Raw genomic sequence first — 13,822 nt, 5'->3', positions numbered from 1 at the left:
AAATATCCCTACACACTTTTCTGTTTTTGTTCAGCTGCACACTTATCCTTGTTTATCATGCAGGCTTTGTGAAGGGCATGTGTTTGTTTTTGCCACTGTAAATGTTTACATATTTCTTAACTGGCACCTCACTTGTATTTCTTCATTTCTGTCCATGGAGAATATTGCTTTCTCAGCTGCGAGAAAAGCACAGCAATTTACACAGAGTGGACTCCAGACCCAATTTTCATGTTTGCATGGACTTTACAATGAGGATGAAAGTGGTCGCCTTACTTATTGATTTTCAGTGTAAACTGTGCCAAAGAAAAAAACAAACAACAACACAAGCACAGAGATGATAATTATATTCAATGTATACTTTCACTTCAAATGTCAAGACCATGGAACAGTGAGCATCTGAAGCGTGCACTCCTAACGCAATACAAATTATCTGCTGTCTCACATTCTCAGGCCTCCCACGGGACCTCATTGGTGAGCAATGCACTCATTCAGAGAGGAAAACTATGCTGCTATTTTCTTCTGGATGGACCTGTACCCAGTGTCCTTATCAATGGTCCTAGCATCACTAGTCAGGCAATACACAAAAAGACTTAGTAATAACAAACTCCTCACTGCCTGAATAGTTAACTACTGTATGCTTAAAAAAAAAAATACACATTGAAAATAAGTTGTTATAAATATGCACATAAAGGAAAGAAAGTTATGTGTATGGACATTTTAAGATGACCAAATTTTTTCAGTACTCATGGAAACTCAGTGACAACTTTCGAGACCCAATATATAACTGCAGCATAATAAATAACCACAGGGTGTATATCTGCATAGTGAACAGAAGCACTTTAAAAATGACTTTTCCACTGTTCCATTACTGAGGTAAATCCAGTTAATAAAACTGAATTTAGCAGTATTGCTGTCAGACTGTTTCTTTAATTAGTTGCATATCCTAAACTGCTGGCATTAATCTGTCCAAGCTGGTGGCAAAGGACCTTCCAATTCTGACTTATTTAACAAGTATTTTACATCGACTTTTTAGTACCAATAGCAAGCAATATTTACTTAATGACAAGAAAACACACACACAAGTTGCACAATATAGTCTAATTTGTCAGTAAACTTAGGAGGTGATACCTGATTTATCAAAATATTGTTAAATATTGATTTCCGTTGCACTCATACAAAAACAATAACAATAAATGCAGATAGCATGATATATCACAATCAACAGAAAAGACAGCAATTGATGTATACATAAAATACATTTTTTCCCATTGTGAGAAACACTGATAAAGTACTAACCTGCAGAAGCAGAGGTTTCTAAAATAATATTGCTGAGTATCATGACAAATTCAGATACAATGATCCAATGCCTGCACAGCATCTTCACAGAAAATGATACCCAGCACCAGGAACAGTAACAGCTGGTCTGTCAGCAAAAAAGAACTAGCTACCAAATGAACAAGACTAGGCTGGCTTCCACCAAATCGCTGATACAGCCCATGGGAAATACTGTCTGTCAGAAACTAAAACCTTTGACCGTGGCTCACTGTCCATAAATGTTGCTTGACCCTTATTTCTCTTAGGTTCAAAAAGATATTTCCTCTCGAGTGAAAGTCAGTGAGACACAAGGCAACATTTTCCAGATCTTAAACAATGCCTTACACCCTGAGGCAGGTGGTGATGTGAAGGCATGATGAACTGGCATACAATTTTATTACGGTGTCCAAATGTCTCCCTTAGGATTCTGAATGCTTGGATTTTTGGGTACTGGATTTAAAGTGTATCAACACTGATCATCCCCATTGGCTCAGTATTTTAATTTTTCTGGTTTATGATCTAATACCTTGGAAACTAATGGCATCCACATCACCCTCAGCTAAGACTGTAAACATTATAAACATTACAATATTTCTGCTACACATCAGCATTGTTAATGTAAACATGGTGATATTCTGATACGTAAAACAGCTCAAAGTGCTGTTTTCAGAGAAGCACTAGCAACATTTGTAGACATGCAGCCTATGGGGTCTTTCTTTGATACTTTGCATGGTGAACATCCTCTTTTGGCTGCAATGAAATCTGGTTGTTATTACGGTATACAGATCCAGAAATTTGGAAGCACAATTCTTCATTCACTTTCAGATCAAACAGTAATAAAAATTGTCTGGGCCCACAAAGGTAAGTGCAGCTTGGGTCAAAGTTTTAGAAATTTAAACTTTTGGCTCACTACCATTCTGCAACCACCAACGCAGAGCTGTCACAAGGCACCACATAAACAACATCAACGCATGTACAAAAGCTGTTTTCCACAGTAAGTTGAATATGCCTTTAGTCTTGTTCTTTAACTACTGTGGCAATCGTTTTAGAACTTTAACCATCACCACCATATTTATCTAATCTCAGCCAACAGCCTTACCTGCCTAAATTGAAGCATGCATTATTTTACCTTCTTGGGAAATACTGCTGAAACTAATACATTTCAGAAGTTATTGGCAGAAGTTACAGCTATGGGCTATTCCTAATCTTAGGCACCATGCCTAGTAGCCCAACAGCATTCATATTCACAAAGGCAGATTTTGCCATAAGGTAAAATCATAGAAACATTTCTGTAGATCTTTGGACCAAAGCCCTGCTGTATTAATTTGGAACAAATCTGCAGGAGGAAAAGAATCAGAGAGTCCAAAAAATTAAATTCCACCAAATTTCTATTTCTTTTTGCATTTCCTTTTATTACTTTGTCACATTTTTTATTTACCTGTACTTCCAAGGCATGTTAACACATGTGGGCACATGCACACACAAATACGCACTCTATTCGCATCACTACTCCCTTGTTTTCCCTCCTCTCTTTCACTACTTGAGGAGTAAATGAGTGCAAAGGAGATCAACGGAGGGGAAAAGGGGGTTTACCCCAGCTCTGATTCCCTCTGTGATTTATTAAATTCAGGACTGTTTCAACAAGAGCAGTCCAGTCGAGCTTTCTGGTAAAGCTTTGACAGCACTACTTCTGGAAGTGTGACAGGTACATGAGAGGAGAGTAAGAGGTTAGACAGATACAAAGAAAAAGACATAAGTGTCAGAGGAGACAAGGGATTCTGCCTTGAATGGAGAGTGGCTGAGAGAGAAAGAGATAGAGTCCAAAAAGTGTGAGGAAGAGATGGGTAGACAACAAATTCCATGGGAGTTTAAAGAACGAGAAAGGAGATGAATATAATAGCAATGAGATGCAGATAAAACAGTCAGTAGTGATAAAGAATGGAGGGTAAAGGAGCATAAGCTAGACATTTGAAAAGAAGATGGATGGGGAAGTAATGGGGAGAAGAAGGTGATTGGAAAAGAGCAAAAATGAGCCAAAATGATAGTGAACATACTTGGGAAAAAAAAGGCAATAACAGGAACCTTGGCTTTTGACTTGGGGAGTCAACAGATCTGTGATCTCATACTAACTGAGATAAATACCAAAGCAGCCATGCTGAAGGCATTCTCACAGTCATGTCACAACTGTGGCACATAATTCATGCCACTGTAGAAGAAATCACTACATCACTGGCTGAGGAGATCACAAACTGAAAATGCTTTACTGAAGATGGATACCCTAAAACAAGAGACAGAGAAAGCTGCTTTCTCCTCATATCATAGACTGATAAAATAAGACAAAGAGGAAAAAGGGGAATTGAAAACATTTTAAGTCATGAAAGCAAACAAACAATCAATAATAATAATAAAAAAAACCCCACCAAGAACAGACAGAACCTTCCTCTGTTTCCCTGTCCCCTTTCTCAGCATTTCAACATTTAATGTCTCATGCCACTAGAAAGCATAGAATATCTTATCTTGCGGCAGAAATTTTTCCTTTCTAGCTAGCTTTTGCTTCTACTTGTATATTTTAAGGCGTCTGCTGTTTGCTGAAAAGCAAGAATAATGTGCTATCTATAGCTCCGCTTGCCATGGGCCAGAATAAAATATGGATGTGCATCCTCATGCTGCGCCAGCTGTACATTACAGACCATACTCTAACCTTCAGTTGCTCCAGACACAGGCTGAAGCTCTTGACCGAAAACTACAAATAAGCTCAGTTCATGATATTCAATAAATAACATTCAAAAAAGAATATTTTAAATACATTCCTCTGGAGTGGCTCTGTACAAGATAGTGAAATATATGGATGAATTATTCTGTGTATACATTTTTAATGAGCGACAAGGCCACAGTGATGTGCAGACGAAACATCTGCTATAAAATCAGTTACAAAAGTTTCACATTGAAAAGAAAAAAAAAGTGGGAGATGTCACACAAAAGGTAGTATTCTTCATTACATGTGTATGTGAGTTAGGTGAATTTTTATTTGGCCGATGCAATATTGAAAGGTTCAGAAAGCCATGATCACATGCAAAATAAATGCATGTAAAGACTCTCTCAAACATTTATACCTTTGAAGTAGGATAAGAAACAAAAAGCAAGAAAATTAAAATGAGGTTTTTCACAGTGGCTTCTTTTGACAACCAATCAACCCTTTGCAAGATGCATCATAGGCCACGTTTGAAGCCTCATCTTAGAAAACTAAGCAGAAACATGGTCAACAATGCATCCTGGGAAGGGTGCTGTTTGATGTTCCACCTTTTGGAATAAAATTAATCTCTGAATAGGCTAGACCAGAAATCATAACAACTCTACATCCTGTTAAAAATTAAAGAATGTCTAACACTGAACCTGGGCATCATTTCTCATGCATGCTGCTAACGATTTAGTGTGACTGTTGATGCTCTGGCAAATAGATTTAGCAAGGCACCGCCCCCACCTTCTGTTTGCCACAGGAAGGGCCCAGCTATTTTGCCAGAATATTTCTCATACAAGACCCTGGCAAAAATACCAAGACTTGTTTTCAAGTCACACCACATGCTTTGCTTGGGCCAACAGGTTTTTTTTGAGCCATAGTAGTAAGTGTCATGTGCTCCTTTTTCCTGAGAGGACTGTTCTCACATTCTTTGGTGAGTTACCCAAATTCCACAGAGCTCATCCAGGGAGCTGCTGACCTAATGGGCTCAGTTCAAATGGTGGAAGCCCAGCTGAGCTCTGGGGAACCTCTCAGTGTGCAACAAACAGAAAAGGCACAAATATATCCCATTTTGTGTTCTGTTTCTAAAGCAAATCTGTTCAGTGTTTCACTGCGGCACTCTAACAGTCTAGCAAGTGGTTTTCTCTTTTGATCCCTAGGTGCTTTTGCAGTGTGTACAAGTCATAAACATGTAGGTCTGGTCAGCACGGATAATTTGCCTGTACTTGACTGAAAACCCTGAGCATGACTGCAGCTAATTGCTTAGCTCTTATACATCTCAAAGGTTAGACTTCCAAATACTTAGCAGGGTAGTGATTCAAATCAAATCACTATCCTTCTGCTCCTGGACTATAACCTCCTTCCCATTTTCTCTCTTTCTCTACAGTATGTGCAGCTACATGAAGCTTTGAACATCATGGACAAGGTGACCCGACTGGTCTCAGCAGACTACCTTCAATGGTAACCATCTCCATTCTGTCTGCTGGAGCTTTTCAAGAAATGTCCATTCATTTTTCATAGCTTCTGACACCACATGTAAAGACTGCAAAATGTTAGAGTGCAAGGTGCATCCCGCTGCAACTATATTACCAGTATTTTCAACTGCACCTTGAATCCTATCAAAGACACTGTCAGAGTCCTTTTTTTTCTCTTCCCGAATAAACTGTAAGTGGAGTTAGACATCATCTCACCTTTTACACAGTGATTGCACAATGAGACACTTACCATTGTGATAGGTTTTATCATAGCAAAACTATGCTAAACTTTTTTTTCACAGATTTCAAACACTATAACTGTAAATATTAAGAATTATTTCCAAATCTTGCTACAGTGTGGGGAACTTCCAGTACAGGCAGGAGCACAAATGAAGCATAAAAGACATTATGCAAATATAATTATGATAGGGTGCCAATTTATCACACCCCGAGACAATTTATCACGCCCGGAAACAATCCATTTAATTTAATACACTGCGAGCAACAGTAGTTTTCCTACATTTGCAAAATGACCAAAGGCAGCCCAAGGAGAACAGCAGCAGGACTGAATTCTCTCCCAACAAATCGAAGGTTAACCACTTAAATGGTGGCTCAAACAGAAACTCCTGTGAAATACCTTTAAAAGCTTAAGCAGAAGTTCACTTCAGCTCTATTTATTATCAAAAGTCCTTTGACGTTTCTGTGCCTGAAGAAGTCTCTAAAGCACTCATATACTTATACCAGTAACTTTGGGATCGTTTTAATTATGAATGAGCCTGTCAGTCTTGTGGTCCTGTACATTTATGATAAGATAAACTGATCTGAATTTTATTTGTATTTGATCGCTTTTGGTAAAAGGGCCACCTGAAGGTCATTGTATGATCTTCAATTCTTTGGTTTGTTTTTGTTACAGTTACACAGAGGCACTCAGTGATTTATTTGTCCAAGCATGAAGTTGTGGTTCCTATTAGTTTGTTTTTATTAGATGTTTAATTGCTTTTCTCCTTTAGCTTTTTCTGTTTTTTTTCTCTAGAGTGACTAAATTAAAACCTTCAAAGACACCATTTATGTGAACAGTTTGATTAAGTAGCATAACAACTTTAATGAACTAAGTGTGTTTGAAAAACTGGGAGCACAAAAACACCGAGGGCTCTATTGACCATTACACATGGGTGACCAGCCCAAACCGCATTTCAAAATAGCCTCATAAAGATTGTTGGCATGCAATTGAACCACATGTATTGATCTGGTGTAACCTGGGTGTTTACAAGCCCATTCCTACAGACATGCCTTCTTTTTTTTGTCTGTGTGCCTCAAACAAAGGCTTCATGTTGGATCAGATTACTAAAGCTTCATTTATACATGGACATGCTGGATTCTACTTCTTTTGTCTCCTTATTTTTCTGCCCTAAATGATCTGCTGCTGCACTGTGCATGGATGGGTTTGTTCATTCTGTGATCCTTTAATACCTCCTGACAAACACAATACAGTAAAGATTGCAGAAGCTATGATTGATGAAACTGATACTGGCTGATTTCACACTGGAGTGGGCAAGAAAGACTAGATTTTTATGATGCGCTGCTTAAAATGTCTTTACCCTAGTTTATCTTTTAACAGCCTACATGCTTGATTTTGGCCATGCATTGATGTTTGAACACATTCATACAAATGCATCTTTAAATCATCTTATTCATCTTACTCAATTGCCCTTATTGACAACTTGCAGCTTTACAGCTTTCTGTGGATGGTGTAATAGGAAGAATGGAAAGCCTTTGTAATTAACTCCCATCTATTTATCACGGGGAAGGACGACAAGCCTGATTCAGTATTAATCAAAACCTTACCCTGGCTTAGCTTGAGTGTGCCAAGCTGGCAGCTATTTCTCATCAGTGATGTCACATTAGCGATCTGAAGCTTGACACTGGAATATTACTCTCCAGTCTTGAGTTCAATTAGAGCCCAGTAAACACTTGATAAGCTTGCTAATGACAGTGGATGTTGAAATAACATGGATGCCTCTCAATTTCTCATGCGAGTGTACCTCTCCTAGTGAAAGATTTTAAGTATCATTACCAGTGTAAATCTAAAATAGCCTGATGTTTTTGGCCAGGGTGTCCCCGCAGTAATGACTGCAGACATATAGACCCAGGTAACTGGACAATTCATTCCTACCATGACCTTGCTCTTCCCTTAGGGCACTGATAAAAACAAAAAGGGATCACCACTGACTGGCTAAATAATTGCTCTGCCTTAGTTATTTTATTGCACATTTGCCCTGTAATTCAGTTGTAGAAAAATTTGGAAAAGAAACAAACATCATGCTGATTGACTGTATTTCTTGGAGTCAGGAGGGAAATGTGTGCTTTCTGTTCAGACTGTGAGGAGTGGCCCCACAGGGGGCAGAAATTTTCAAAATCCACTGGAGTAGCTAGGGATCTTTGTCAAACCACAAGCCTCTATTTTGTCTGTTTTTAAGCAATATTTAGTTACACGACTACTTTCTCTAAGTTGTAAAATCTAAGTATCTTTCAACTGATTCCCAGCAGGTTACACGAGGTGCCCAGGGCTTTATCTGTGTTTACAATCTGAAATAAATACCCGTTAATTGCAGTCAGCAATCTTTACAAACAACCTGATGTCACAGAGAGGAATAAATGAAACAGCAGGAAAATCTTAATATTGAAGTACTTAACTATGACAAATTTTTTTTATTTTTATTTGATACATTCATATATTGTTGTTCATTTGCTGGATCAGTTAAATCAACTCAGCAGTAAGACTTGTTCAGGAAAATTCTAACCAGCTAACCTTTAAATAGAAAAGTGTTTAAAGATCAGCACTGTACTTGTCTTTCAGAGAATGTAATGATGTAGCTGCTTGTCTTAAAACGATTAAGAAATTATGTTAATAACATGCAAAAAGGTTACCATTTTAAGTGTTTTTCAATCTATTGTGATCTTTAAACGCCAGGCAGCACAAGATATAATCGTTCATAGCTTGATTAAATATAACAGACTGCAGCGGCTTTCTGTGCAAAGAGGATAACGTGACCTTGACTTTCACTGTCGCTGTTATTTCTTATAACTAAGTGAAAAACAATAATGCTAATATAAGAAACAAAGCACTGTTGTCAGTAGTCATAGATAAACTCAGACAACTAAAATGCACCAGAGTGTGTGTTAGACAGGGCTAATGGCAATTATTCTACATGGGAATTGGATGGACTGCTTGTTATTATTGTGAGGACTGGTTCATTGGTCCCAGCCAATACACCCCCAGCACTGTGTTGGCAAAGCAATAGTGTGAAGTGCTGGGTCAATCATATCTGAAGGAGCTGTTCAACCGCATGGACTTGTATTATGTTTGGCACTATGAGAAAATAATATTCTGAGAATCAAGCTATTGTAATTTCCAGCTCAGTCTCTCTGCATATTGGGGACACCTAAATACAGTGCTTATGAATCCACAGACTTGTTTGGTTTCGAAACAAATGATTTAGAAAAAAATGCAATAAAAAATAAACTGAATCTAAAGTACTCTATAAAGTAGTCACATGGTGCAGCCAGGACCCAATGGAAGGATGTTGGCCAAGAATAAATTATGTAGCATATTACAATAGACATTAATGAACCACAAAGGAGCCTCTTTGCCTTTTATCCTGCAGACAGATGCATTGAGCAAGCAGCCTGAGGCCGTTTCATTCCAGAGGGACGATGTTGTTGACCATCCAGAACAATGCATTTGCAGCATTAACTGTATATCACCTTCTGCCATTAGTGTTGGTCACTGCCACTGCACCACTCCACAAAAACAAAGCATTGTGCATCAAAACTCTGCTATGGTTTCTCTGACAACTTTTGCTTTGTTTTTAAATTATAAAAACATACACTGGTCTATTTCTGACTTTTTTTTATTTAAAAAAGTAAGCTGATTTGTTCAGTTTAAGGTGGAGAGGATTTTGAAGCATATGAACAAAATTGGACACACATTTACATGGCCAAGCTCAACATTTTGTTTTGTTTTTTAGTGCCAATATAAGAGTAGTACAATATCCATCAAATTCTATGTTTGATTGCTGTTCTCAATAAATAATTGTATTTTTTTGCTGCAGTTGAAGATGCTAAAAGTGAACCTGACAGCAAAATAAAAAGTAGCAGAACGGTCCCATTATTTGTGAGTGTATTAGAAGCAAACACCTTTTGCACAATTTGAGAACAGGGCATGATCTCAACTGAGAATTACAGTAACCTCAGTTTGCTAAGATAAAAGCACTGTTACATTCCTCATTACCTTATTTGCAAAATGTTTTAGAGCCCTGGAACAAAAAGAAAAATAGATAGCTAGATAGATAAAATTAATGTGGTAGCTACTATACCTGAGCTCAGTATATGTATATTCAGTGTTAATTTTTTTATTTACCAAAAATAACTCTGACAGGCCATAGGGTAGGTAACATAAGGATAAGGATAATCACCTTTATTGGCCAAGTATGTTACACACAAGGAATTTGTTTCCGGTACAAAATCGAGGCAGCCATCTGCGGAGCCAACTCAACTGATGGCTCTAACCATAGGGGGGCAACTTGGGGGTTCAGTGTCTTGCCCAAGGACACTTCGACACTTAGACTGCAGGCACTGAGATTCGAACCTCCGACCAGGAGACGACTGCTCTACCCACTGAACCACAGTCACCCCCAATAACAACAACAACGCTCCGGTTGGGGGTGTCAGGGAATGACCTAACAAATTCCGCTGCTGGGCTGAGGGCTTCATGGGCGGGGGGGTGGCAAATATCATGTTCTATCAGTCTTTACTGTTTACACCCAAGTTTACAAGGTTTTGACCTGCAGTTGAATGGTCCCTCTTTATGCAATAACAGAAGTACCATTAGCATTTTAAGGTGTACTAACTGAGACAACTTTGTGTCTACAACTCTAGATCAAAGATGACAAAGATGTCTGTTCTTACTGTCAATTTTCCATGTTCACATTTTAAATAAAATGAAGAGCTCTTGAATCTATGTGCTTATATCAGATGCATCTGAACCACATGACTCCAAGCACACGGTATACGTGATTCCCCCTTCTAACAACATAGGCTATGCATGTAAGGACTGCACTGCTGCTGTACACTATAAAGTGATAGGAAAAGATACAGTATGTGTGATAATGGTGGTCTGGTGGTGATAGCCAGCCCCTAAGCACTTGTCACAGAACAAGATTTCCTGCATACTGCTAAGGATTTTCTGCACCTGATTTACACTATTCCCGCTGCCCAATGGGCTCTATGGGAATCTTGCTGAATAATGAAATTGACAGGCCTCATTTGTTTGGCTGTCTATGTAACAAAAGCCAATGCCATGCACAACCCTGTGAAGCACAGCCATAATCCCTAGGGATAATTCTACTGAGTTCAGTTGAATGGGGTTATCTGTCAGCAAGGACAGACCGATAAAGGATGGTATTTGGAGACTTTTGGGATGCCAAGCAGCACAGTACAGGTGGGACAGGAGTTAATCGCCCCTGTATTCAAATGTTGCTGCTTTATGCAGAGTACAGATGGGGAGGCAGCAGCATTAAATTAAATGGTTTGTGTGCTATCTCTTGGAAAATGCCAAATTGTTTATGCAGCAGATAGAAGTTTGTGTCCAGAACTGTATTTGGAAAAAGGAAAATAAATCACCTAAATCTGACTTTGCAATGCACAAATTAGCCACTTTTTGTAGTATGACATCTGGTGTAATACCCTGCATTGGACTTCATATTGCTTATAGCTACTTTGAAGATATTAAGAAATAAAGCTGGAACTCAGAACTGTCTGCATGAATTATTTTTCTTTGAAGCAAACTCTGCCCACTGAACATGCCTTTTTGCAGCACAATGCATCTTTTCCTTAGATGCTATTATCCTGCAGAAATGTTAAACAGTGCTTATCAATACACAATTAAGTTTAGCAAAAGCTGAGTTAGCCAAGTATTTATGTTAAATGATGTGCTGACCCGGGCATTATGTGATAAAAGCAGAAGTTGTGGTATTGCATTTTGGTTAATATGAGAAAACTGCTTAACTTCCCAGCTCCACTCCTGGGATCTTGTCCATGGGTTAGGTTAAGTTAAGTTCCTTTAAGTTAGGTTTAACAGCTTAGGTTCTTCCAAATATCACAGCCAACAGCCACTGAGCCTCTTCACTTGTGCTATTTTAGCAAGCAACACACCATACACTTCTGTTTAAAGCATCAAGTGTTACCACTGCAAGTTCTGCTCCTACCTACCGCACCTTTACCCCAGTTACTCACCTTTCTCCTAACGTCTTGCCATTCACCGAAACTGGCTGTAGCATCTACACTGTAACATGTTTTCATTGCTTGCTATACTGTAGGTTCCATCCACTCATACTCAGTTCAGTTAACACAGACCATTACTGTACTGGTACTGTCAGCTTCACAAAACACACACACACTCACAAAACACATCTGGTGTTAGATTAGAGGTAGACAAAAGCTGTTTTCCTAAATCTACTCTCAATTGCCTGTCACTCTTTAGCTTTTACTGCCCTGATTTATGCCTGTTCAAAGTTTCTTGCTTCCTGACTTGCTCACTGTCACAAACAAATAAAACATCTTGCTCCCTTTTTGCATCCAACACCTCTAAGCACTTAGTCTCATTGACACTTCAGCACTTAGCTATATGTCCAAGTGTACTGACCTTGAAATAAGCTTGATTTACATGTGTCAAAGTTATATCTGAACACTAATGACAGGTTTTGCCCTTATTTACTAGGTTTTACAGGTTATGGAAGCACATAAGGGTTAAATCTGAACCCTAATCTATTTTATGGTACATACTCAAGATGAATTTGAATAAATTAGTGAAAGTAGACTCAGTGGGCCATTAAGTACTGATTACGTGCGTTTGTTTGTATTACATCTTGCTGCTTTCAGTCTTGCTTAGCTTATTTTAAAGAAAGGCTGCTTCATTTGAAATTAAATGTTTCAACATTGGAGTGAGGCTAAAAACTCACTAAATTGTGAATACAATGGGGGTCTTTGAATTAAATGAACAATGAATTTACAAGATCAGGAGACAAAACATCATAAAACCATAGGATCCGTCAAAACACACAAAGGTTCGTGTGAATTGGGCCTGTAATTACAGTACATGAATGGCGGTGATTACTGAACCTGTTTGCATGTTTCAATTTCAAAATCTAAGGAATCCATAATGTACATAGAATGAAAGAGAAATTAAGGATGAATGTGATATATTCAAGCCTCAAAATTTTATCATGGTTGAAATGCAAGCTTGCTTTTTAGTATCATTATCAGCTACAGTCCGAGTTACAGATACTTACTAAACCTGTCGCTAATTACTGTCAGACATGCAAAATATTGCAACACCATAATTTTTCAATTTAACAGTGTTTTTAGCCACAATCACAACAGCTACACATTAATATGGTGAAACAATCTAAAAACATATTTTGGAACTCCAATCACGTAGTATTCTGCCAGTTCATTTATTTCATTCAGTAAATGAAGCAGGATTTGACCTGAAAGCCTGTATAAGTCTCTCACATTCTCTTCTCCTGATTTACAAACATCCCCCCCTCCTCAAACATGTTTTTACCACCTACAAGATGACGGATGACTAACGCCTGCCACACTGACGGCACAAATTTTACATCTGCTTTCTCCTGACGTTGGATTTTAGCTGCAATTCTGTCTCCTGTACCAGTGATAAATAAGGTGCTGAGGGTATATGTATAGTATTTCCATTCTGTCCTTCCTTACTTTGCGACCCTGAATGGCAACGGCATAAAACAAATATTGCATGAGACCAAATGTGCAAATTCCTGCAGCACAACTTTTTTTCCCCTTTTCTCCGGCGCAAAATCCCGCTGTGACTCCTTAGTTAAAAAAAAACCTTAGTAAACACCCCCTATGATTCTATATTAATTTAAGGTTTGTTTAACACACACACACACACACACACACACATATACATTTTAATATTTTATCCCCTTTTATCCTCTATTCAAATAACTGGTCAGTGTTAATAAAATAAAACTTCAAAATTTGTTTTCTCTGCTGCGAAGCTGCAAGTAAAGAACCACTGGAAGCATTTTTATCTGAAACACAAATAAGGATGTAGATGATAAATACTATTGGAGCAAGGGGGCTTTTCCACAAACTTCATGCATAATTCAGTGTGACATGAATAACCAGGGCACCCTCCAACTCAGTCAGCACCCTTCAATTATTAAAGTCCAACTTTGGAGAGGAGCACCCAGGGTTCAGC

At 38.3% G+C, this 13,822-nt stretch overlaps 1 protein-coding gene across 1 annotated transcript in view; it reads right to left on the bottom strand.

Annotated features, from left to right (window-relative positions):
• astn2 (astrotactin 2) overlaps nucleotides 1-13,822 on the bottom strand; it is a 181,759-nt gene that overhangs the window by 97,653 nt on the left and 70,284 nt on the right. The gene's annotated exons all lie outside the window — the stretch shown is intronic.

This window comes from Monopterus albus, unplaced genomic scaffold, assembly GCF_001952655.1.
Source record: "Monopterus albus unplaced genomic scaffold, M_albus_1.0 scaffold49.1, whole genome shotgun sequence".
Classification (NCBI taxonomy): Eukaryota; Metazoa; Chordata; class Actinopteri; order Synbranchiformes; family Synbranchidae; genus Monopterus; species Monopterus albus.
The sequence above is the reverse complement of the archived record's forward strand: the minus strand, read 5'-3'. Positions and strand labels throughout refer to the sequence as shown.